Here is a 24,538-nt window from a genome sequence, read left to right as displayed (position 1 = left end):
CTTGCGTTTGTTCGATAATTGAAAGGGGGAATGGTGCGGCAGTCCTCTACCGTAAACGAGTTTTTGAATGCTAGGTTTAGAATTTCGGTCTTCTGTTTATCATCAACAGTTACATCATCCGTACTGTCAGCAAGAGAAGGTATTGAATTATTTGTAGCGTTCGTAGATTTTACATACGACCAAAATTTTTTGAGGTTATTTTTAGAATCGGCAGATAAAATATTTCTTTCAAATTCGTTAAAACAATGCTTATATTGCGACTGGCGACTAAAATTTCAGCGATAACATCGACATCTTTTGAGCTATGAAATGTTGTTAGTAACAGCAAAACGTTAATCTATTTTCGTTAGCGAGTCTCTCATCATAGCGAGTATATGTATATGTGTTTCACTAAGGTATCATATAGCAACTTGTGTATGCAGAAAATCATCACTTTTGTGTAACAGTATTTCGTATATTGAAATAGTATATTGTTCACAATATTTCTGAAGTGACAGCTATCTCGAGAACCGAGAGTTCAGAATTTGATTGGTACAAAATCTAAATGGTTACACATACATACTCCATTACAAGTAGCTACTTCCTGAGCTATGGTTTCTAGTCAGCTGCAGTAACTATGTATGGTTTTCTTTTCTTCAGTAGACGGATCACGTGGGATCTGGAAATCGCGTTGAGGTAAGCAAAGAACAACCGAGTAACAGAATTTGTGAATGGCTTCGTAGAAGGTGCCCAACGCATGAAAATTGTGAATTGTTGTATGGGCATACTTCATACTGATATTCTACCATACATGGGATAGTGGCAGGTTGACGCTAGCCAAGTTGAAGAGATTATCGAATCCAATGTCGTAGTTGCTAGCACAATGCCAGCGAATGGCAGGAATCAGCTTCGAGTCCTGATCTGTAATACAACATTAACTTCTCGCAAATGCTCACCGGATAGCCCGCCACGTTCATTGTGTGTACCCTGTTAAAAGAAATAGCAACATATACTGATTTTCGTCGGGATTATTGAGTATCATCCAGCAGACAATGCTAAAGGAAGTATGTGTTATGTAAAACAATCAGTAATCCAAATTCTGACAGAACAAGGTCTTGTCTTCAAAACCGAAATTTTAATTGAAAGACAGAATGGTACATAATCTAAGGTAAAATTCGGGGGTGACATTTCAGAACATTTTGAAGGTATAACAGGAAGAAAAAAAATGACGAACTCACGTAGTAACTGTTCAACTGTGTCTTAATGGAAGTCATCGAACGTAGGTGAAAACTGAATTCAGAGTTTACAATTTACGAACCAATCAAATTAGGAAGAACCAGTATTAGTCTGTTTAGCTTTTGCTGAGGAGCTGGCGATTTATATCAGAGCATTAAAACAGCGCAAGAAAGGGAAATAGTTAAAAAAAACAGCAATATCATTTGAAAAAAAACTACATATCTAGCAACACCTGGACATCAAAAACTCCCAAAAACTAAATACTATAAAATCTAGTGTGTTTGTGAACTCAAACATTGAGACGAAATCACTCAGAAAATTGACCTGGAAAAGATAGGTTACTAAATTCGTTATCAAAAAATGGGAACAGCTTCCAGACTTACATTTCAAAGTATAACGAACTGAGTCACTACAATACAGACATCAAACAAGAGTGTCTTTATGGAACTGAAACACTGATTCTAAACAGAAAGAGAGACATTTAGGAAATTTAAAAAAGAGGAAGAAAAGTAATCTGGAAAATTTTGGGTTAAATTATACTGAAGAAGGAACACAGAGACTAAGAGCAAATAGGGATACTGAAAGTTGTACCAACATTTATTCGAATCTGAAAACAATGAAGGTAAAATTTAATGGATATATTAAAAGAATGGAATCACTCAGATTAACTAAGCAGGTTATGCAATAGAAGCTAAAATTGAAGCTGTAAAACGGATCGATACAGAAGAATCAGATCTGAAGCATGCAAGTGTGACACAACTTTCAATATGAGACAGAAAAAGGTTCACCACTGGACAGATGGCCCTGGCAGAAAGACCGAAGAATACCCGAAGAGCTTGGATTGACGAGTGGAGAAGAGTTCATTCAGAGAGAGTGAAAGTGATGTCGGAGCAAAGAAAACCTAAAACAAAACCCTGATATTGCACAGTGCTGTACGTTGCATGAACCAGTAGGGACCACACGTCAGCTATATATACACTGAGCTGACAAAAATCGTAGGATAGTGATATCCACATACACATATGGTGGTAGTATCACGTACACAAGGTATAAGAGGGCAGTGCCTCAGTGATTAATGTTGAAAGATGTCCGACGTGAGAAAAGCCGCATGATGGAAATTAACAGACTTTGTACGTGGAATGGTAGTTGGAGTTAGGCGCGTGGCACATTCCATTTCGAAAATCGTTGGGGAATTCAGTATTCCGAGACCCACAGTGTAAAAAGTGTGCCGAGAATACCACATTTCAGGCATTACCTTTCACTACGGACAATGCAGTGGCCGACAGCTTTCACTTAATGACCGAGAGCAGCGGTGTTTGCGTGGAGTTGTCAGTGCTAACAGAGAGTCAGTGCTAACAGGCAATTAAACAACCGAAATCAGTGTGGGACGTATGACGAACGTAGCCGTTAGGACAGCGAAATTTGGTGTTAATGGGCTAGGGCAGCAGGCGGCAGACGCGAGTGCCTTTGCCAACAGCACAGCATCGCCTGCAGCACCTCTCCTGGGCTCGTGACCGTATCGGTTGGACCCTAGACAGCTGTAAAACCGTGAGCTGGTCAGGTAAGTCCCGATCTCAGTTGGTACGAGGTGATGATATGGTTCGAGCGTGGCGCAAGCCCCATGAAGCCATGGCCTCATGTTGTCAGCAAGGCACTGTGCAAGCTGGTGGTAGCTCCATAATCTTATGGACTCTGTCCACATGGAATGGAGTGGGTCCTCTGGTCCAACTGAACCGGTCACTGACTGGAAGTGGTTAAACTTCCGCTACTTCGAGACAGTTTTCAGACATTCATGGACTTCATGTTCCCAAACAACAATGGAGTTTTTGTTGATGACAATGTGCAGTGTCACCGGGCCACAGTTGTTCATGACTGTTTTAAAGAACATTCTGGAGAATTCGAGGGAATGATTTGGCCACCCAGATCGCCCGACATGAATTCCATCGAACATACACGACAAAATCCTACATCAGCAACACTTTCGTAATTATGGAAGGCTTATGAACAGCATGGCTCAATATTTCTGAAGGTGCTTCAACAACTCGTGGGGTCCACGCCACTTTGAGTTGCTGCACGGGCAAAAGGAGGTCTGATAACATGTTAAGGAGATGTCCCATGACTTTTGTCCCCTCAGTGTGTATATTAAAAGGTTTGTGGGTGAAGCTGACGAAGCCTTTAGAGAGTCCCACAGCCGATCACTGGTCTTCCTGTCTGGTGGTACACATGGTTGCCACATTGTGCACTATAGTGGTGTTAGGTGGTAGCTGTTGTGGCTGTGGTGATACGAGTGTTTGAAGTCGTCGCGATCACATCGTAGTGGTCAGTAGGAAATCTTCACATCAGTGTATATTTCAAAGGAAAAACTTTTCGATTATTAGATAATTTTTCGAGCTTCTACAAATATTCTCGATTCTGAACGAATGTTTTCAAATGTTATAGATATTCTCGAGGGTTCTAGAGTATAACTTGAAAACGGCACTTAACGCATTGATCTGCATTCCAGCAAAACCATCTTAATCGATGAGTTATGCAACATCATAAGGAGGAGAACAGCTCGTCAAGAAGTGTGTAAGCTTATACAGAGAAACTACGTAAATAAAAAAAGGTCGGTATGAGCTAAAAATTTTAGCAACGAAAAATGATATAATTCAACAAAGAAATCGGCAAATACAGAACTCGATATCAGAGGAAGAAAAAATATTTAAATCCATTTATACATTGGTAAACGAAGACGAAACCGTAAACTTCCCAACAGAATTATTGAGTTCCTGTATACCCTCACAAGAGAGCTTCTAAACATCAGAGAAGCACGCATGCAGGGTGTAACGGGTAAAGTGCAGATATTATTATATGTGGTATCTTAATATGTGCACAGGTCAGTGTGCTGACTTTCATTTCTTCATGTCAAACAGTCGTCCTACAAACACGTCACAAACTTTACGACCTGATGTTTTCTACACTGTTGTATTGGACCAATAAGTGGACTACGCCTGTCAGCATAGACTTTCCGTTTCGCGTCCATGTGTCGACACTTCAACACCTAACCATCTGACCAGGGCAAAAAAAATAATGACGTCTTCTTGCCACGTGCAGTTGGATGTACTAACCAACTTAAAAACATACGACCCATGATGGTTATAATTATTAGTCCGAAAACTACGAAAACACTGATATAATGTTGTTCAGTACACCGTCCTTAATCACCAACAGAAACATCTGCATGTATACCTATCGTACCCTGTATTTAATGCATAAGGAAACGGTGAGTCAATATTGATATCACTAATTCCTAGCATTTCCGCTAACTTATCATTCAGCTTTATAAGGCAGGAAATGCTAGTTAGATTATAAAACAGTATAGCTATCAATAAAGCACAAGAAAACTATTTCAATATCGCAGAGTGAATTTGACAAATGTTTCTCGCATGGACAGCTATATGCGGTGTGTTCGTGTGCTGGACAACCACAAGACTAATTCGTCTTTGCAACAGAGAGCATAAACTACCCATAGTGTATAAGAGTATATTACAAATACGTTAGTTACTATACAGGTGAAACGATCAAATATGCAGTTGTTTCAGTTCGGAAAACAAATGAAATAAATGTCAAGTGAAGTGGATCCTTTTTAACTAGAACTAATAGAAAAGCTGCCTTTGAGCACTGAAAGACAGTGTCGTAGATAGTCCAGGTATGTCGCACGTACAAGCAGTCATTCTAGTCCGCCAGGTGATCGACGTGTAATCCTCTAGAACGCTTAGTGGGGTATCACTGAAAGTGATATATATCAGCATTTAGACTTGAATGGATGTCATTGTCACATAAGCACGTGGCCCATACACTCTCTTTGGAGTCCATTCACAGCGAAAAACCGAGGTTTAAAATCGGCACACCTCAAGGAAGCAGGTGGGAAATTTATCGAAATATCATGCAAAACGACAACGTTAACTCGGCTGCAAATTGGAAAATCTGTTTAGCATTCTTATAAGTTGCTTCTAAAAATACTGTAGCTGTAGTTCGAGTTACGACATCAACTGGTTCCTCTGATTGTCAGAGAGCATAAATATAAAGAACGAAGCTCCGCAGCTCACTGGGATGTTATACCTGTTGATAAACTAGTTTCTTTGGGTTTTCTTGGACTTTTGTGGAACTTGTTGACTTCCAAAGCTCAAGGCATGTTTAGTTTAGCACAGTATTTGCCTCTGTTAATAGCTTACTACACTGCACAATAGAATTAAAGGGTCACTTTTACGTAACCCCGTAACTGCTTCCCATTTCGACACATAATGCTGAATTTTGGCTCGAAGATTCCTACAACCTTCTTCTGTTATGGTGCAAAGGCGTGGCGCCATGCAATCTGTCGACAAAAGCGAAAAAAAACCCTATGAAGTCCATGTGAGCTGTAAGGTGCGTTAATGATGCCACATTGCCACCAAATTTCACCACAGTTCTGCTTAAAGCCACCGTGGGCGTGTTACACGATAGTAAGGTCGACGCAGCCCCTATTGCATACATTTCAGCTCTTCTTTTGACGTCTGCAGTGGTGACTTCCTGTACTGATATCACGTGTTCTTTTTATGGGTGGCCGAGGAAAACATTTCAGACATGCCACCGCTCAGAAACGACACAAACTACCTTAGTGGTGGCATAAAGGGCGTAAATGATAGCACCCCTTTCCTTAGGGCTTCGAATCCCGCACGTTTAGTTGTTGAGAACGACGGTTTGCAATACGATGAGCAATAGGAAGATGTTCTTGACAACCTTTGACGCTGCAGACACTCTCTAACGTTTCAACACTTCTGTAAAGGCATGTTGGATGAGGATGGAAACTGTCAGGATGCGCCATATTAAAACTTGTTCGAGTTTCCCAAGTGATTTATTATTTCCAGCTACAGTGCCCGACTCCTCTCGGTCTGCGTCACCGGGTCCTGCAGTGCTGAGGACACCACTTCGTTGTCTGTGAAACAGCTTGGCGCGGAATGGCTGCCTCAGTGACCCGTGCAACGCTCTCCTGTGGGTCGGCCTTGTACGGCTGTGGAGTTGTGACATCAGGATGCGCTGGCAGTCGACTCAGCGATCCCCGTCCCTGGTGCCTCAGTGCTGACTGCTGGGAGCTGCAAGCGGCCCGCAGCGTGCTCCCCCACTGGCGCGGCTAACAACGCGGCGACAACAAGGGACCACAATCCAGCGTCGGAATCTGCGGCCCTCGCCTCGGGATGCCTCTGGCATGTGTTGGGAGCCAACAGGATTGCCCACAGTAGCGAGCCGTAGCGTGGCTGCGGACTGCGTTGGCCTCAGGGGGTCGAACCAGCGACTCCCCCCCCCGTGGACTGGAACATTGGCGCCCCATCTGCTGCTGAGTGTAGCCAGTAATGTGACATGCCCCGTCGTCCAGGAGAGCAGTCGCACTTGTATGCTTTGTTAGTGAACGGGCGCCTATTTGTACACGACTGTGCGCCTCTGTTTTGCTAACTTGCCACTCCGAGTCATGTACTCATATCACCAAGGTTGGGCAAGTGGGCCAATTCTACCTGTAACTTCCGCCATGCACACCACTGCGTTTTCTCTTTTCAGTGGGTCTATGGCCCTGTGGTCTCCATTCTAATTCGCAACCGCTGGTAGCATAACTTTCTGTCAACAGGCCCATACCTGGCTGTAACTAGTATGCTCAGAAATATTGCACCGAAGCTAACCTTTTCCCATCTTAAACGGTGGTGCCACCACACTTCTTTAACCCTTTCGTGGTTGATGGGTCATATATGCCCCACTAATAAGAGTCGAGGGACATGAAAGGGAAGCAGTGGTTGGGAAGGGAGTAAGACAGGGTTGTAGCCTCTCCCCGATGTTATTCAATCTGTATATTGAGCAAGCAGTAAAGGAAACAAAAGAAAAATTCGGAGTAGGTATTAAAATCCATGGAGAAGAAATAAAAACTTCGAGGTTCGCCGATGACATTGTAATTCTGTCAGAGACAGCAAAGGACTTGGAAGAGCAGTTGAACGGAATGGGCAGCGTCTTGAAAGGAGGATATAAGATGAACATCAACAAAAGCAAAACGAGGATAATGGAATGTAGTCAAATTAAATCGGGGGATGCTGAGGGGATTAGATTAGGAAATGAGACACTTAAAGTAGTAAAGGAGTTCTGCTATTTGGGGAGCAAAATAACTGATGATGGTCGAAGTAGAGAGGATATAAAACGTAGACTGGCAATGGCAAGGAAAGCGTTTGTGAATAAGAGAAATTTGTTAGAATCGAGTATAGATTTAAGTGTCAGGAAGTCGTTTTTGAAAGTATTTGTATGGAGTGTAGCTATGTATGGAAGTGAAACATGGACAATAAATAGTTTGGACAAGAAGAGAATAGAAGCTTTCGAAATGTGGTGCTACAGAAGAATGTTGAACATCAGGTGGGTAGATCCCGTAAAAAAAAAAAATTCTTCAAATCGCTCTGAGCACTATGGGACTTAACATCTATGGTCATCAGTCCCCTAGAACTTAGAACTACTTAAACCTAACTAACCTAAGGACGTCACACAACACCCAGTCATCACGGGGCAGAGAAAATCCCTGACCCCGACGGGAATCGAATCCGGGAACCCGGGTGCGGGAAGCGAGAACGCTACCGCACGACTGATCACGTACCTAATGAGGAGGTATTGAATATGATTGGGGAGAAGAGAAGTTTGTGGCACAACTTGACTAGAAGAAGGGATCGGTTGGTAGGACATGTCCTGAGGCATCAAGGGATCACCAATTTAGTATTGGAGGGCAGCGTGGAGGGTAAAAATCGTAGAGGGAGACCAAGAGATGAATACACTAAGCAGATTCAGAAGGATGTAGGTTGCAATAGGTACTGGGAGATGAAGAAGCTTGCACAGGATAGATTAGCATGGAGAGCTGCATCAAACCAGTCTCAGGACTGAAGACCACAACAACAACAACAACAATATTTATTATTTGATTTACCGGTCTCGCAGTTTTCTCTGGTTAACTGCAAAGTCCAGAACAGCAAAAGCTAGTGTATTGCGTCAAAATTAAATGAGTATAAGCTTCCGAATTCTGTCGCAACTTTTTCTTTACGAAATAAAATCTGCCAACGAGAAATAAGGGACAAATGGAAAGAAACCCAAAATAAGAACAGCTTTTGCTTGGTTACAGCTATGACAAAAATTTTGTTACTTCTACGTTTACAACGGATCAAATTTACAAAATGTGTTCGAGGAAAAGAGTTCCCTAGCGGAGTGAAGTGCAGCACTCCCCACTACCGGCGGGAGTTGGATCGATAAGCCCAACCTTTTCTAACGGGACATCCTCCCCTAACATTACTTTCCCTCAACAGTAATTGTCGACACCAGTATTATTTTTCGAATTTTGGTCAGGTCAGTATTATCTCAGCTGCTTTTCTAAAAACTTTCATGTAATTTTATACGAAATATGTTAAATTTCAAGCTAAAATTTGTGAAAAGGAATTACTTTATTTTCGATGTTACAATCGGTAAGTATTAGCTCTGAATGTACAGTTAAATTTTTTTAAACATCTGAAATCACGAATGATGTGGCACACTTAAAATTTCTATTATTAATTATGCAATCTAGTACTGTTTACTGTGTTCATTTCTGGATTCATTTAAGAATTAATAATAGAAATTAATAGAAATTCATTTGTCAAGAAAAACTGTAAACACTTTGGAATACGGTTATTACCACAGAGGGAAGTAGTAGTAAACATGCCTCTGATGTGATCGGACGTATTTTTGTATTTTGTGTGAACAATGTAATTCGGGCTTTGTTAATGTGAAAATTCAAAAGACTGTACGATATACGAAAATGTGACAAAATACATTAACGGAACAACAGAAATTCTGCAACAACAACCTTCAAGTTTATTTACATCAGTTCAACCATCAGGAACTAAAATTTGATAATTTCAGCTTCAAGAATCAGACCCCTAGACGAGAAGAACTGGAGCTAATTCTACGCGAAAAGCTGAGTAAACTAGAAAGTTTATTGTAATCTTCGCCCCTCTCAAATTTTTCATAAAAGACTTTACTTATTGTGGACAATAACTGGAATTAGGAAGCAGGGGTGGATTACAGGTTGCACGTGCGGCAGGGTATCTCATCTGGTGACGTTACATGTTCAACATTTGTCATCCACTTTTAAGCTGTTTCCGGACATTTGCGGCGCATGAGTCTCAAATTAAAGTACTTGTGTTGGCGTCATCTACGTCACTTCGCGGTTTTTTAAACATTAATAAGAATCACGCTGTGTAAGAGGCGTGAACAGAGTCCGGTTCTGAGTGAGTACTATGAAGGACACGGACCTGCCTCGTACTCGTGTTAGTGAGAGAGTTTGAAAGGGGTTTCACTGTAGGCCCGATCAGACCTGATGTTGGAAGGTTTGGGAATGTGAGGATAGGCTCACTCGTTCTCAAGGTTCGGGTCGACGACGTCTGACCACCGAAAAGGAGGATCGCCGTGCTCTGCACCAACCACACGGTGGCTTGTTTACATCGGCGCCTGTCGTCCGAGAACAAGTGATGGACTTCCTGCAACATTTTGTGTCGTTCCGCACGATTGGTCGGAGACTATCAGTGGCTGGACCAACTAATTACCATCTCATACCGCCACTAACACCACAACGCAAGCAGCTGCGTTTGGAGTGGTGTCGTGACCAGCAACCTCGAACTGCCGATGAATGGCGTCGCGTAGTCTTCAACGGTTGTCTTCCGTGCTTATGCTGCACCCCGGATGACAACCGTCGGAGAGTCTGACGGCGACCTTGGGAGAGGTCCCTTTCCTCTAACGTTACTGGGAGGCACAGAGACGTCATCCCTGGCGCGTGGTGTGGGAAGCCATCGGACATGGTTTCAGGTCAAGATGGGTAGTGATTGATGGAACCCTGATGGCACAATCGTACGTCGCGGAGTTGCTGCCTCCTCGATCGTTGCCTCTCATGCGACACTATTGTGGCGCCATTTTTCACCAGGATATTGCACTTGTCTCTATGAGCTGTCTGCTCTGTGTCGAGGCACTCCTATGATCAGGAAAATGCCCTGTTCTGATCCTGATAGTACATATGTGAGACCATCTCGAATACCGGCCGGAGTGGCCGAGCGGTTCTAGGCGCTACATTCTGGAACCGCGAGACCGCTACGTTCGCAGGTTCGAATCATGCCTCGGGCATGGATGTGTGTGATGTCCTTAGGTTAGTTAGGTTTAAGCCGTTCTAAGTCTAGGGGACTGATGACCTCAGAAGATAAGTCCCATAGCGCTCAGAGCCATTTGAACCATTTTGAACCACCTCGAATGTCAACCCCGTTCCAGTACCAGCGTCCAGGATGTGAAGGACCAGTTGCAACAGTTGTGGGGCAGATTACCTCAGGAGAGGAACCAATGGCTTTATGACACACTTCTCAACCGAACAGCGCAATTATCTAGGCTGATAAACTGGCTCACATTGCTAAGTTCTCTATAAATCTGACTCGATTTCCTAAGCGCTGAAGTAACATCACGATGCCTCTCAACCCGTGTAGTTTCATTCCGTTTCTTCCTCTTCTTTTGAGAGCTTCATTTTTTGTAAGGTAATGCACAAAGGTAAATTAAAACAAAACAGAGCCTGCCTTGTAAGTTTTTAAAAAAGCAATAAATAAAAAAGCTTTTTTGTACAAACCGTTTTATTGTTTCTCAAAACATTCGCCTATGAAATGTAAACATTTTTGCATGCGTTCAAACCAACTCTGGAAACACTTTTTCCTGTCTAATGTAGACACCTCAAAAACTTGGTTTTATTTGCGGTACCCATCTTAGAAAACGCATATAATCAGCGGTTCGTGTCCAATTTTTATAACGATTTTGCATTTCATCGATCGAATATTCTCACAATTTTCTTACCAATCGCCCGAGTCTGCTTTGTAACAGTCAGTTACTGCTAGAGTAATTTTTTTTTTTTCCTTTCAGTATGTGACGAATTCCTTGGTCGAATGTTTTTAGAATTTCCTTACCAACTGCATGAGTGTGCCATTAGAGACGGTTGTTTGTTGTATGGTAACCGGGGACCTAGAATCTACGGAGAGGCTCCGTCCTCTCCGCACCCACAGTGGTCCACAACCCCATGACGAGTACCGCAGTCCACTTCACTCCTCCGCCGCCCCACACCGAACCCAGGGTTAGTGTGCCGATCGGCCCCCGGTGGACCACCTCAGGCAACGTCCCACACCAGGCGAGTGTAACCCCTATGTTTGCGTGTTAGAGTAATGGTGGTGTACGCGTACGTGGAGAACTTGTTTGCGCAGCAATCGTCAACATAGTGTAGCTGAGGCGGAATAAGGGGAACCAGCCCGCATTCGCCGAGGCAGATGGAAAACCGCCTAAAAACCATCCACAGACTGGTTGGCTCACCGGACCTCGACACAAATCCGCCGGGCGGATTCGTGTCGGGGACCAGGCCCTCCTTCCCACTCCAGAAAGCCGTGCCTTAGACCGCTCGGCTAACCGGGCGGGCAAGAGACGGTTACTGGCAGAGTAAATTTTTTCATTCCCTTCAGAAAATGACGAAGTTGTATCCTTACATAGCATGTAATTTATATTTGATACAATGGTTCACTTATTATTTTACGGCACGGATAGTCGGCATCGAATAAGTAAACATCTCTAGTTTTTGGTTATAGAGAGTTGTTGCAGCGTTTAAGCTGCCAGTAATGGGTGGCCAATGTGTAAGGGTTGTAGTTATCGCGTGTTCCATGAGCGTGGGCGTATTGTGTGTGCCATAGTATCTACGGATACTCCTAGTTCACAATTTTGTAAGGCTTCTGTTGGAGACAGAACTATGTAATAGCTTAACGACGCGGGTAGAAGAAAAAAAAGTGCATTTGTTTACCGTAAGTAAAAAAAAATTCAGTAAAAATCGAACATTAAGCGCGGCACATTGTAGACTGTTGCATACGGTGAGTTTCACGTACTGTATCTGGAACTATAAATAATCACTAATTTCAGTTTAATTGTGTTTCGGCGTAATGAAACAGAACCTTCAATGAGTCATTTTCCTCTTTAAACCTCAAGACGAAAATGAATAAAAAATGATTCGTGGCTATAGATAACGGTCAGTAGGACAAAATGTATGCTATATTCAAAATCAACTCGAACCTCAGTTAAAGGATATCTTTAGACTGACTAGTGTATAACAGATGAGACAGGGTGAATATAGGATAAGGTAAAGGAACAGACGCCTTATAAAAGTAAGTCTTTGTCTTATTCTAACAATATAGGATTAAAATAATTGTGTAGGTTATTAACAAACGTAGTACAACCAAAGTATCCTGCAAATCATCGTTTCTTGACAAAAAAGTTATACAAAACGTGGACGCGCTTCTCTTTATATTCGCTCAGCGCATCTTACACCAGGAGAAGAAAAATTACACTTTCATCTACACTTTCCATTTATTTTAAGGCAGCTCAAACGAACAGGCAGCAGAGATAAATTTTTTTAACCAAGCGCACAATGGGTAATGAAGGATAACCGATGAGAAAGATAAAAATGAAACTGAAAAAACAAAAACCGAACGGAAAGTTCTGGGTAGGTCCAATACTTTACGGAGCTCCGCCATAATTCATTGGAATCCATCGCGCAACTGACGTTTTTCACACCTACATGTTCGCGTAATATCGAATCAACTGCCGCCCTCGATGCCCTTAAGGGTTTCTGTATCTCATGGTAAGTAAAACTCCGATTCCTTACTGTCAGTTTTTTTTTTTTTTTCTATAGCAAGAGTTGCTTTTGTAGACGTTTATGAAATTCATCCTTTACAAGAGCACTACCGGAACAAAATTCTAGAAGCCATTTGCAAATCGACTTTTCTGAAGATTAATGATTACTAAAAGCGGTTCGACACATTGTTCACGGCTCAGAATTTGTATTAAAATCGTAAGCAACCACGCAATGATAATTTCGACACGAAGCTCCTGTTTTTCCCAACTCTTTCTCTACTAATGCTAACTATAAAAAACTGCTTTGCCAGTTTCAGAGGTGCATGTTTTTCAGCAATAACGAACCACAAATTGTAAAACAGTAGTAATATCACATATCAATAGCGTCATGTCGTTGTCGTATGTAGAAATTTAACGAAAATGAAAAACATAACATCGTGAGCACCTCGACAGAACGCTCCCATGCCAATACACTAGTATGTCAATGACGGTGGGACATACTGAGTAGAATTTCATCCTTATGCAAACTTATTTTCAGTGTTTTATCTACACAAAAAACCCTTACCACGTATGACGGATAATGGGTCATGGATGTCTCTAATGTTTCTTGAATCTTTACAGTGGAGATCCCAACACAGCATGCTCAGAAAACGTGCACATGGAGCTAGCGTATCCCCATCTTTGAGGTCCTGAGACACTTTGAACCAATAGTATGAGGGATATGGGAACATAATGCGACGGATGGCACAAATAGTTTACTATAGCGCAATGACAGCAGGACGAATGATAAACAGGTGGTCTCAGGGTTACGGCGTGAAAGGAGCGGTAGGTACTCGCTCCACCAGGAGCAATACAGCACGTGAGGATCGTAGGACTGAAAAAATGGCTATGATGAAGAGACCGATGAGAACAGCTGAAATCAGGGCAGAGAGTCGATATGAAGCGGGTAGGAAGCTAGGCTGAGAGCTCGGTTTGCGGTGCGGCGTTCACCGCTGACTATGAACAGAGACTTGCATGGTGCAGAGCCCGAGTCAATCATCGTCTCGTGTTCATCGATGGGTCTCGCTTCTGCTTGTTGTGATCAGATGGACGTCAGCGTATCAGCAATCGATCTGGTGGAAGCTCACGGCAAGCAGCGATTTCGCGACCAATACTTCTCCAACTCCTGGAATAAGGATGTGCGAAGTGGTCCGATATGACAACATGAGCGATTTGCTAGTTCACTATAGTCGGTATATTCGTCTCGTGAGAGCAAGAAACTGTACTGATACTTAAAGGAATTCTCATATATTGTTCAGTCTTAGTCCCAAATTTTTAATTAGATTACATGTTTAGATCACTCAGGATCATCTTCAGCCCTAAGTAGTTGTGTCAGCAATCCGTCTTGTCTATTGAGAACTGCAGAAAACCTGTGGTACTGAATAGACAAGTACGGTTGCTGATACAACTACTTAGATCTGAAGATGATACTGAGTGGGTGAAACACGTAATCTAATAAAAATCTGAACAATATCTCTAATTACCTTAAAGATTTAGTAACTGTTGAAGAGAGGCTGACTGGTAGCCCGAATGCCGTAAAAATGGTAAAACGAACTGTCATACTGTAACGCCATAACTCTAGTGCTATACTGATTTATTTTGCCTTTTGCTTTTTAATGTTACATCGTTGAGCTTCTGTAAATGTGTTTGATTGAATAGATAACACTAAATTGTATACTCCTTTCTTTGTTAAAACTTTGATGTCGTTATTTGATTCAATGCAATGTAGTATATCTGAGATTTAAATTCTTTGTCCCATTTGGAGGGAACAAAACTTACTATATATAATTATAATTTCTGTGTGAATAATTTTTTGTAGAAATGTCAATATGTGCAACTGTTCTGTTTTATTTAATGTATTTGATTACTGTTATGTAAACTGCTGATCCTCACTTAGGGTTCTTAGTGAGTTTGCATGTAAAAGGTGTAGTGGTTCCCCTCGGGAATGGAACTGTGTAGCGCGCGCAAATTGTGGTTGGCCTAGGTGGAAAAGGTGGAACAAGAGTTTGTCGGGGACGAGCTACGAGTCGAGGACGAGCTACCAAACTGTGCACTGTCATGTAAAAGATGCATATCGTGCTGGTTCCGATAGAGGCTTTTTCTGCTACTTTCCAATGCCTCGGATGGATGGATGGATAAACAGCTGGAACTATTCTGGAATTTGTATCTATCATCGCCACCAAGAAATGACAGAGTCCAGCAATTCTACCAACATGCAGTTGCCACCACATTGCGAAATCATTGCATCGGAATACTACAATGATGTACAGTGAAGGATCAGCTTAATGGATGTGTTAGTGTGCTCAAATATAATGTAATTTATATCTGAATTTATGTACCTACCTTGATTTTTCTCCTCATCATAACACCTCTCAGGTTCCTCTCCGTTTGAGCTAAAGTGATATCCGAGTGTCCTTACTGAAAGAACATTAAAGCCCGGTGTTTTGCTAATTGATGCCTCTTGAACATAGTAAAAAGAAAGTTAGTTAATGCGGCTTGCTGAAAATAATTTTCCTAGTAAAACTGCTTATTAATGTGTTGTTGCCAACTTCAAAATTAAAAGTTCTTAAGACTGAGGCTTATAAAGTTTTGCTTAGCAAATGATCACCTTGCTATCTGTAGTAAATTCTAAAAGGTGAGTCAGTTTCTTGCAATTTTGTCAACATAGTGTTTCGCTGTAGTAAAAGCGGAAAACTGCGATAGTAGGAAATTATATGTTCATAATTGCTAAGTGTTTGTCTCTCTTGCGTATTGGAAGTGCATATTAATAGTATAGCTGGATCCACAGTTTGTCTATTGTGTTAATGCTCGGTAACAAGTAACGGAAAGACCATTAATAATGAAAATCATATTTTTTTTCTTCAAATGATAGTGAGAAGCAACCTTTCAGTGGATTCCAATTAACTTTCATTTAAAAAGTAAAGTATTTAACTGAGAGAGACTTAACCTATATCCAATTAATGATTCTGCAGTGAATATAAATAGTAACGTTATAAAGACCATTCAGTTAGAACAAGCCCTGAAGGTAATAGTGTGTTACGGTATCTGTTATATTTTTGCAAATAGTTTGTGCTGCTCCAGTTGTTAGCTTCAATCTTAACGTAAACATATGTATCTGTCAGAGTTCATTGCACTCGCGTGGGACAAAGTATAGGGTGTGTTTATCCGTTAAAATCACTAATAACTATTTTCTTGAACGAGGATGTTAATCATTCTCTTGCCTAGTTAGGCTGGCGACCGTTTTCTTTATACGTTAAACAGTGCAGATAGGCAAAATTTTATTTGTTACTGTTCAAATATTTACGTAATTCTGACTTTCATTTCCGATAAGCCACCTCCGTTAGGTACAACACGGTCAACATAACAAAATTCCTCTCAGAGGGTAACACTGCTCTGTTGCTTTATACCATAATTGCATTAATAAGACAGTTTTATTTCACAACCTGCCTCCAGCTTCGAGGTTATGGTATAGTAGTAGCAGAAGGACAGGAGTGTTATACGTGGCTTTTCTGTGACAGGACTAATTGTTCTGTTGGGGCATCGTACGTACTAAGCCAAAACTTGGTATTTGATTGAATAAGCTACGTAAATACGCTGTTGTAGTGTTATAATATCCTTCATCACCAGGGCATGAAACTACATTTTCCAGTAGGATAATGCAAGATCCTATACAGCAGTTAACACCTCAGTCGCCTTGACGAAGGAAGTGAAGTTCTTAACTGGCCTGCTCGGGCTCCTAGTATGTCACTCGCAGAACATGTGTGGGGTGCGATGGGAAGACCCATACTCTCATACTGTGCCAGACCCAAGACAGCAGTCTTTATGACCTTACAGCGTATGTTACAAACATGGTAAGAGTTTCTCTGTGTGGTACTCGCAAGTTATTTCCCCCTATAGCACAAAGAATACAAGAGTGGAGTCCTGCCCATGAGGGCCACATGTCATGCTGATGTTGATAACGGACGTCAGTTCCGAATGGAGTCGGAGTTTAAACATCAATTCTCGTGGTGAACATTACCACAAGGATAACAAACATCAGACTGGTGCATCATTGTGTAAGACTTTACATTTCCGTCGGTTTGTTACGTATCAACACTGTTAACTCAGGTAGGAATCCAGGGTTACCTTCTTCATGAGGGGGTTTTGGTTTACTACGGCCTCTCGTCCATTCTCAAACATAACTTGCCTTTCCGCTTTTAGATTGCTGCAGATGAGTATTATTTTAAAAACAATGACAATTAATTACGAAAATGTTTTATCTATCAATAATAAATTGATTAATTACCATAAAATTTATAAAGATTTACTGCAATAATAACAACTTTTGTACGTCGCTGAATAATAGTATATTGCTTTCGTGTAACGTACAGATGTACTTATTGCACATAGAATTTCCAAAGGCTCTCATATATCTGATAACGTCATCCTCGTGAGAACACCTTTATGTAAGCAAGCAACTTTGGCAGCATTTATACACTCCTGGAAATTGAAATAAGAACACCGTGAATTCATTGTCCCAGGAAGGGGAAACTTTATTGACACATTCCTGGGGTCAGATACATCACATGATCACACTGACAGAACCACAGGCACATAGACACAGGCAACAGACCATGCACAATGTCGGCACTAGTACAGTGTATATCCACCTTTCGCAGCAATGCAGGCTGCTATTCTCCCATGGAGACGATCGTAGAGATGCTGGATGTAGCCATGTGGAACGGCTTGCCATGCCATTTCCACCTGGCGCCTCAGTTGGACCAGCGTTCGTGCTGGACGTGCAGACCGCGTGAGACGACGCTTCATCCAGTCCCAAACATGCTCAATGGGGGACAGATCCGGAGATCTTGCTGGCCAGCGTAGTTGACTTACACCTTCTAGAGCACGTTGGGTGGCACGGGATACATGCGGACGTGCATTGTCCTGTTGGAACAGCAAGTTCCCTTGCCGGTGTAGGATGGTAGAACGATGGGTTCGATGACGGTTTGGATGTACCGTGCACTATTCAGTGTCCCCTCGACGATCACCAGTGGTGTACGGCCAGTGTAGGAGATCGCTCCCCACACCATGATGCCGGGTGTTGGCCCTGTGTGCCTCGGTCGTATGCAGTCCTGATTGTGGCGCTCACCTGCACGGCGCCAAACACGCATACGACCATCATTGGCACCAAGGCAGAAGCGACTCTCATCGCTGAAGACGACACGTCTCCATTCGTCCCTCCGTTCACGCCTGTCGCGACACCACTGGAGGCGGGCTGCACGATGTTGGGGCGTGAGCGGAAGACGGCCTAACGGTGTGCGGGACCGTAGCCCAGCTTCATGGAGACGGTTGCGAATGGTCCTCGCCGATACCCCAGGAGCAACAGTGTCCCTAATTTGCTGGGAAGTGGCGGTGCGGTCCCCTACGGCACTGCGTAGGATCCTACGGTCTTGGCGTGCATCCGTGCGTCGCTGCGGTCCGGTCCCAGGTCGACGGGCACGTGCACCTTCCGCCGACCAATGGCGACAACATCGATGTACTGTGGAGACCTCACGCCCCACGTGTTGAGCAATTCGGCGGTACGTCCACCCGGCCTCCCGCATGCCCACTATACGCCCTCGCTCAAAGTCCGTCAACTGCACATACGGTTCACGTCCACGCTGTCGCGGCATGCTACCAGTGTTAAAGACTGCGATGGAGCTCCGTATGCCACGGCAAACTGGCCGACACTGACGGCGGCGGTGCACAAATGCTGCGCAGCTAGCGCCATTCGACGGCCAACACCGCGGTTCCTGGTGTGTCCGCTGTGCCGTGCGTGTGATCATTGCTTGTACAGCCCTCTCGCAGTGTCCGGAGCAAGTATGGTGGGTCTGACACACCGGTGTCAATGTGTTCTTTTTTCCATTTCCAGGAGTGTAGTTGGTGTGATGAATAGCAGCTAGCTGTAAACGAAGAAGAATGTAAACTAATGCAAATGAGAACGAGAAACAAACCCATAATGCTCGAACACTACATTAGTAGTGAGCTACTTGACAGAGTCATGTTAATCAAATATCTAGGCGTAACACTGTAAAGCCGTATGAAATGAAACGAGCACGCAAGGTCGATACTAGGGAAGGCAAAGAATCGACTTCGGTTTATTGCGAGAATTTTAGGAAAGTTTGGCTCATCTATAAGAAAGACGACCTTTAGGACACTAGCGCGACCCATTCGTGAGTAAGAAAAAAAAAGCGGTCCGACGTCAGGCCACAGGTGGCCTACCGGGACCATCTTCAGGGGAGGATGCGTATAGGAGGGGCGTGGGGTCAGTACACCGCTCTCCTGGTCGTTATATGATGGCTTTCTTGACCGAAGCCGCTACTGTTCTGTCGAGTAGGTTCTCAATTGGCATCACGAGGCTGAATGCACCCCGAAAAACGGCAGCAGCGCATGGCGGCCTGGATGGTCACCCATCCAAGTTATGACCGCGCCCGACAGCGCTTAACTTAAGTGATATCACGGGAACCGGTGCATCCACTGCGGCAAGGCCGGTGCCCGCCGATGCGTGATTACTGCTTCTTATTTTGCAATTAGCCACTAGTTGGATTAAAGGAAGACATCGAAGAAATTCAAGGTGTGCTGCTAGATTTTGTTTTCGCCAGCAGCGATCAGCGCGTGAATATTCGCGCAATCAAATGGGAAATCATGGAGAGAAGACGATGATCTTTTCGCGAAACACAGGACTGTCCAAAATACATAGCGTGTGAGAACCATCAGACAAGATAAGAATAATTAGGACTCGTACGAGGGCATATAAACAGTCGTCTTTCAGGCGTTTCATGAGCGAGAGAAAACAGGAAGAGGAACGATTAGTAATGATTCAAGGTGCACTTTACCAGGCACCGTATTCTGGCTTGCGAAATATGTAGGTAGATGTAGACGTAGAAAAGTAAACTGTGTTAAATGCAACTTGGAACTTCCAGTATTGCTTGCCATTTTCGATACTCTTCATATTACTTTATACTCCGAAAGCTAGGTGTGTACGTTGTAAGTTGATGTATCTACATAAATAAAAAATAAATGTTCGTTTGTTCTGAATCTTAAATTTTTGAAAGTTTTTCACCGATTGCTTTGAGATTTACGCACAGCGTTGCATTCGAATACGCGCGTGTTTATTTATACCCACAGCAGCGCAGTTGTAAGCAAAAATCTCATAAAGATCTAGAAGAATTTGTATCATATTTTTACAGGACACTCTAATAACCGTTCAGACAAAATTTTAAACAATAACGTACAGGTTTTCTTTCAAACCCGTCAGCGAGAAAGAAAATGCTTTTCTCTGCTGTTGATATGGGCAGTTTTGATTTCTTTCTCACAATCGGTGTTGACAATGATAACAAAGCATTTAAATTCTTAAAAAAACTGTTTTCCCCACATATACATACGGTGTTTCTGTAAGAGAGTGCAAAGATTTAACGGGACATAGAGGATACTCCACTGAACAATAAGGAGATAACAGGAATAAAATCACAGTGCTGAGTAGTTATTCACTTACATTAGTTACAGCTAACTGCAAGTACCATCACTGACACAATGAACGTACCATTTGTACAGAGTCTTACAAAATGTGTTGGAACTGACGGCCATCGACCTCAGTGCAAGCATAACATCGGCTAACACGGCTCTGACACCCTGACAAGTATCCCTGGTGTGTTTCGAAACACATCAAAGGCAGCTACAATTCCGGCAACTAATTGCATCTACGTATGCACTGGAGTCTCATACACAAGTGACATTAGATAACCCCATCGGGAATAATCAGGGTCAGGTGACCTCGCAGGCCGGGGAATATGACCTCCTCTTCCAATCCAGTGACCAGGAAATACTGTAAGTAGGCTGTATAGGTTTTTTTTATTGCTAACGCCACGTAGCGCTCTGTATGAAAATCACTGGCTGTGCTGTGCGCAGTCTGTGGCTGGTTTGTATTGTTGTTGGCTATTGTGTTGGGCAGTTGGCTGTTAGGCGGGCCGCAAGATGAGATGCAGGCCCGTGAGGTGACGCAGGGGGGGCTCACGCTAAATTCCTCACGGCAGCGTGAGTCACGGCGACAACCATCGCAAGTTGGATCGCAGTTTCAATACGCAGTTTGATGAGGAACTTTGGCTCTGGCAGAGATGGCTACTACTTCTGCTATGTTAATAGATATAAGTTCAGAATCGGATTCCGATTCTGAGTTTGAGTTCGAAACGGTGTGTTACATCGCTTTGATGAAACAAAACGCAGAAAAGTGCGTACATGAAAAGAAGACTAGAAGACTAAGTCACGGGGAATTCGCTTTAACTAAGGAATCTGATGATGAAAAATTCACGAACTATTTTAGATGAAACCGTGATCAATTCCAAGAAGTGCATGGTCTCATCAAGAATGAAATTGACAGACAGGGATGCAACGCTACAAGGCCGATTAGAACCAAGGAGAAACTAGCTGTGTTTTTAGCGTATGCTATTATGATTAACATATATATATATATATATATATATATATATATATATATATATATATATATATATATATATATGTTTGTGTATAGCCACTAACCTCCGAAAGCTCTTTACCGATTGCTTTGAAATTTTGACACAACGTTGCATTCCAATACAGGATGGTTTTTAGGTACCTATTTCTTTATTATATTATATATAACCTATAAACATGTAATTTTTCACGATTTTCGTAACAATGTTTCCCCGTTATAAAATTTGTATAAATTCATATATTATCAGAAATGTTCTCGGACGTCAGTTTCGATTGTATATTGATATCAAAGACGTGGTTAAATCCATCTATTCCATTTTCACTGGTATACATGGAGGGCTACACGCTAGTAAGGAACCTAGGCATCTTTTTTGATAAACATTTAACCAGGACAGAGCACATGACGAAAATTTGCTACAGAGTTTGAACAATGTCAATGTAGAATGTTACGGTTCTAGGAGCTCCAGTCTGGAACGGCGCGACCGCTACGGTCGCAGGTTCGAATCCTGCCTCGGGCATGGATGTGTGTCATGTCCTTAGGTTAGTTGGGTTTAAGTAGTTCTAAGTTCTAGGGGACTGATGACCATAGATGGTAAGACCCATAGTGCTCAGAGCCATTTTGTTCTTTAACAAAATCTTTCATTTGCTAACTATGCCTATCAGTAGTTAGTGCCTTCAGTAGTTAGAATCTTTTATTTAGCTGGCAGTATTGGCGCTCGCTGTATTGCAGTAGTTTGAGTAACGAAGATTTTTGTGAGGTAAGTGATTCACGTAAGGTATAGGTTATTTGTAGTCAGGGCCATTCTTTTGTAGGGATTATTAAAAGTCAGACTGCGTTGCGCTAAAAATATTGTGTGTCAGTTTAAGCACAGTCATTTATAATTTTTCTAAGGGGACGTTTCAATATTTCCAAGCAATCAGGCTCGTCCTCCTTGTTTCCTTGCAGGAAATACAGACTGTACATATAAATAAGCAGCACAGTACGTGTAAACTGGTCCGCATTTTAGTTGTAAATAAGCTGGAAAACAGTAATTCTAGACAAAGCGGTAGACGAGTTTACTTCCATATCCCCTTAAGCTGGCTTCTCCGAACCCAGGTTCCCGCCTCAGTTATTAAAAGGAGCGCTCTCTATGTCCTGTTAAAGTCTTGCACACTCTCACCGAAAGACCCTGTATGCACACACACAAAACAACGTGATGTTTTTTTTAGACATCACCTTAGAAAACTTAGGAATAACTGTGCTGGTAAACCTCTTACGTTATTTGATTTTCAAACAGCTGAGCAAAACTGAACGTACTCAGAAATTTCCCTCTTTACTTATTCTGATCATCACTAAACTGACACACAATATTTTTAGCGCAACGCAATCTGACTTTCAGTAATCTCTACAAAAGAATGACCGTGACTAACAATAACCTATACTTTTCATGAATCACTTACCTCACAAAAATCTTTGTTACTCAAACTACTGCAATACAGCGAGCGCCACTACTGCCAGCTAAATAAAAGATTCTAACTACTGAAGGCACTAACTACTGATGGGCATAGTTAGCAAATGAAAGGTTTTGATAGAGAACAAACAATATATTTACCTTAAAAGTGTTCAAAAGTCATAATATATATATATATATCACTTCATGACATCCAATCTTACAAATTTACTGTCTCTGATGGACACACGTCCAGATCATCCGCTCTCAAAACTCCGCCATCTCACTCCCCACGTCCACCACTGCTGGCGGCTCACCTCCAACTGCGCAACGCTACGCGCTGTTAACAGCCAACTGCCCGACACTACAATAGCAAGTTTCCAACAATGCAAACCAGCCACAGACTGCAAACAGCACAGTCAGTGATTTTCATACAGAGCGCTACGTGGCGTTACCAACATAAAAATCTAAACAGCCTACTTACAGTAATTAAAACTTCCGGGCTAAGAGGCCGTGGTCCAATAGTAGAAATACAGACTCACCTCAGATGATGTTGCCCGCAGCTGGCAACGAAACGTCAGGGAGAAGTATTTCTACTATTGGACCACGGCCTCTTAGCCCGGAAGTTTTAATTACTGAAGACGCCGGCCGTGAAAGCCTACACGCTATGAGCCTACTTACAGTTTTGTTCCTCGCAGTGGGGTTTCACAGAAAACAGAAAAGTTGTATTTATGGCTTATCAGCTTATGATTAGAATACTATTAGAGAATCTGAATTCGTCCGCAGCTCGTGGTCTAGTGGATAGTAGCTGCCGCTGGATCAATGGGTCCCGGGTTCGATTCCCAGCCGGGTTGAGGAATGTGTTGTCCTCATCATTTCATCATCACCATCATCATCATTCTTGCCTATGGCGAGATTGGAATATGGAAAAAAATTGGAGTATGAAAAAAGTTGGGACTTCGTATGGGCGCTGGTGACCGCGCAGTTGAGCGCCCCAAAAGCCAAACATCCTCCGAGTCTGAATTCGCAATATCAATAAAAAGAGGCTCAAGATTAGAGAGAGGAAGAGAGCTGATGGACCAAGAAGGGGCGAGGGAGGAAATGGACGTAGAGAGGGGGAAGGAGGAATGGGACAGAGAGACGGAGAAGAAGGAGAGGGACAGAGGGGGAGGATGAGGAGATGGGCAAAGGCAATGGCGAGGACAAAATGGACAGAGACAGGGCGCAGAAGGAAATTGTGACACATATCCGATCCCCACAGACATTTAGCAGTTGGGAAGTATTGAAGGGTTAGCTAGTATAAAGATAAAAAACGCTTCAGTTATTTTTTTTGGGGGGGGGGGGGTGGGGGAGGAGGGAAATGATTGTGACCACTATGGCTCCCTATTCTCCACTCCCTGGAACGTTGCCGTTGCTTCCTTAAGTAGGTAGAGCAGTAAAGCGGGAGGGCCAGCCTGACGTGTTCCGTCAGCGAGGTTTGTATTCCACCTGAGAGGGCGTTGCTGCTGGACCCATTCTTGCTCCACGCCGGCAGCCGGCCGCCTCGCCTGATCAGGCGCCGTGAAAAAGCGGAACTCGCCGGCCACGTGACCCGCCGCTGCTGCCCACGCCCCACGCTGCCGCAGCCGCCCACGGGGGTGGTTTCGGTTTTCGGTGCCTTA

Source organism: Schistocerca americana, chromosome 4 (assembly GCF_021461395.2).
Source record: "Schistocerca americana isolate TAMUIC-IGC-003095 chromosome 4, iqSchAmer2.1, whole genome shotgun sequence".
Classification (NCBI taxonomy): Eukaryota; Metazoa; Arthropoda; class Insecta; order Orthoptera; family Acrididae; genus Schistocerca; species Schistocerca americana.
The sequence above is the reverse complement of the archived record's forward strand: the minus strand, read 5'-3'. Positions refer to the sequence as shown.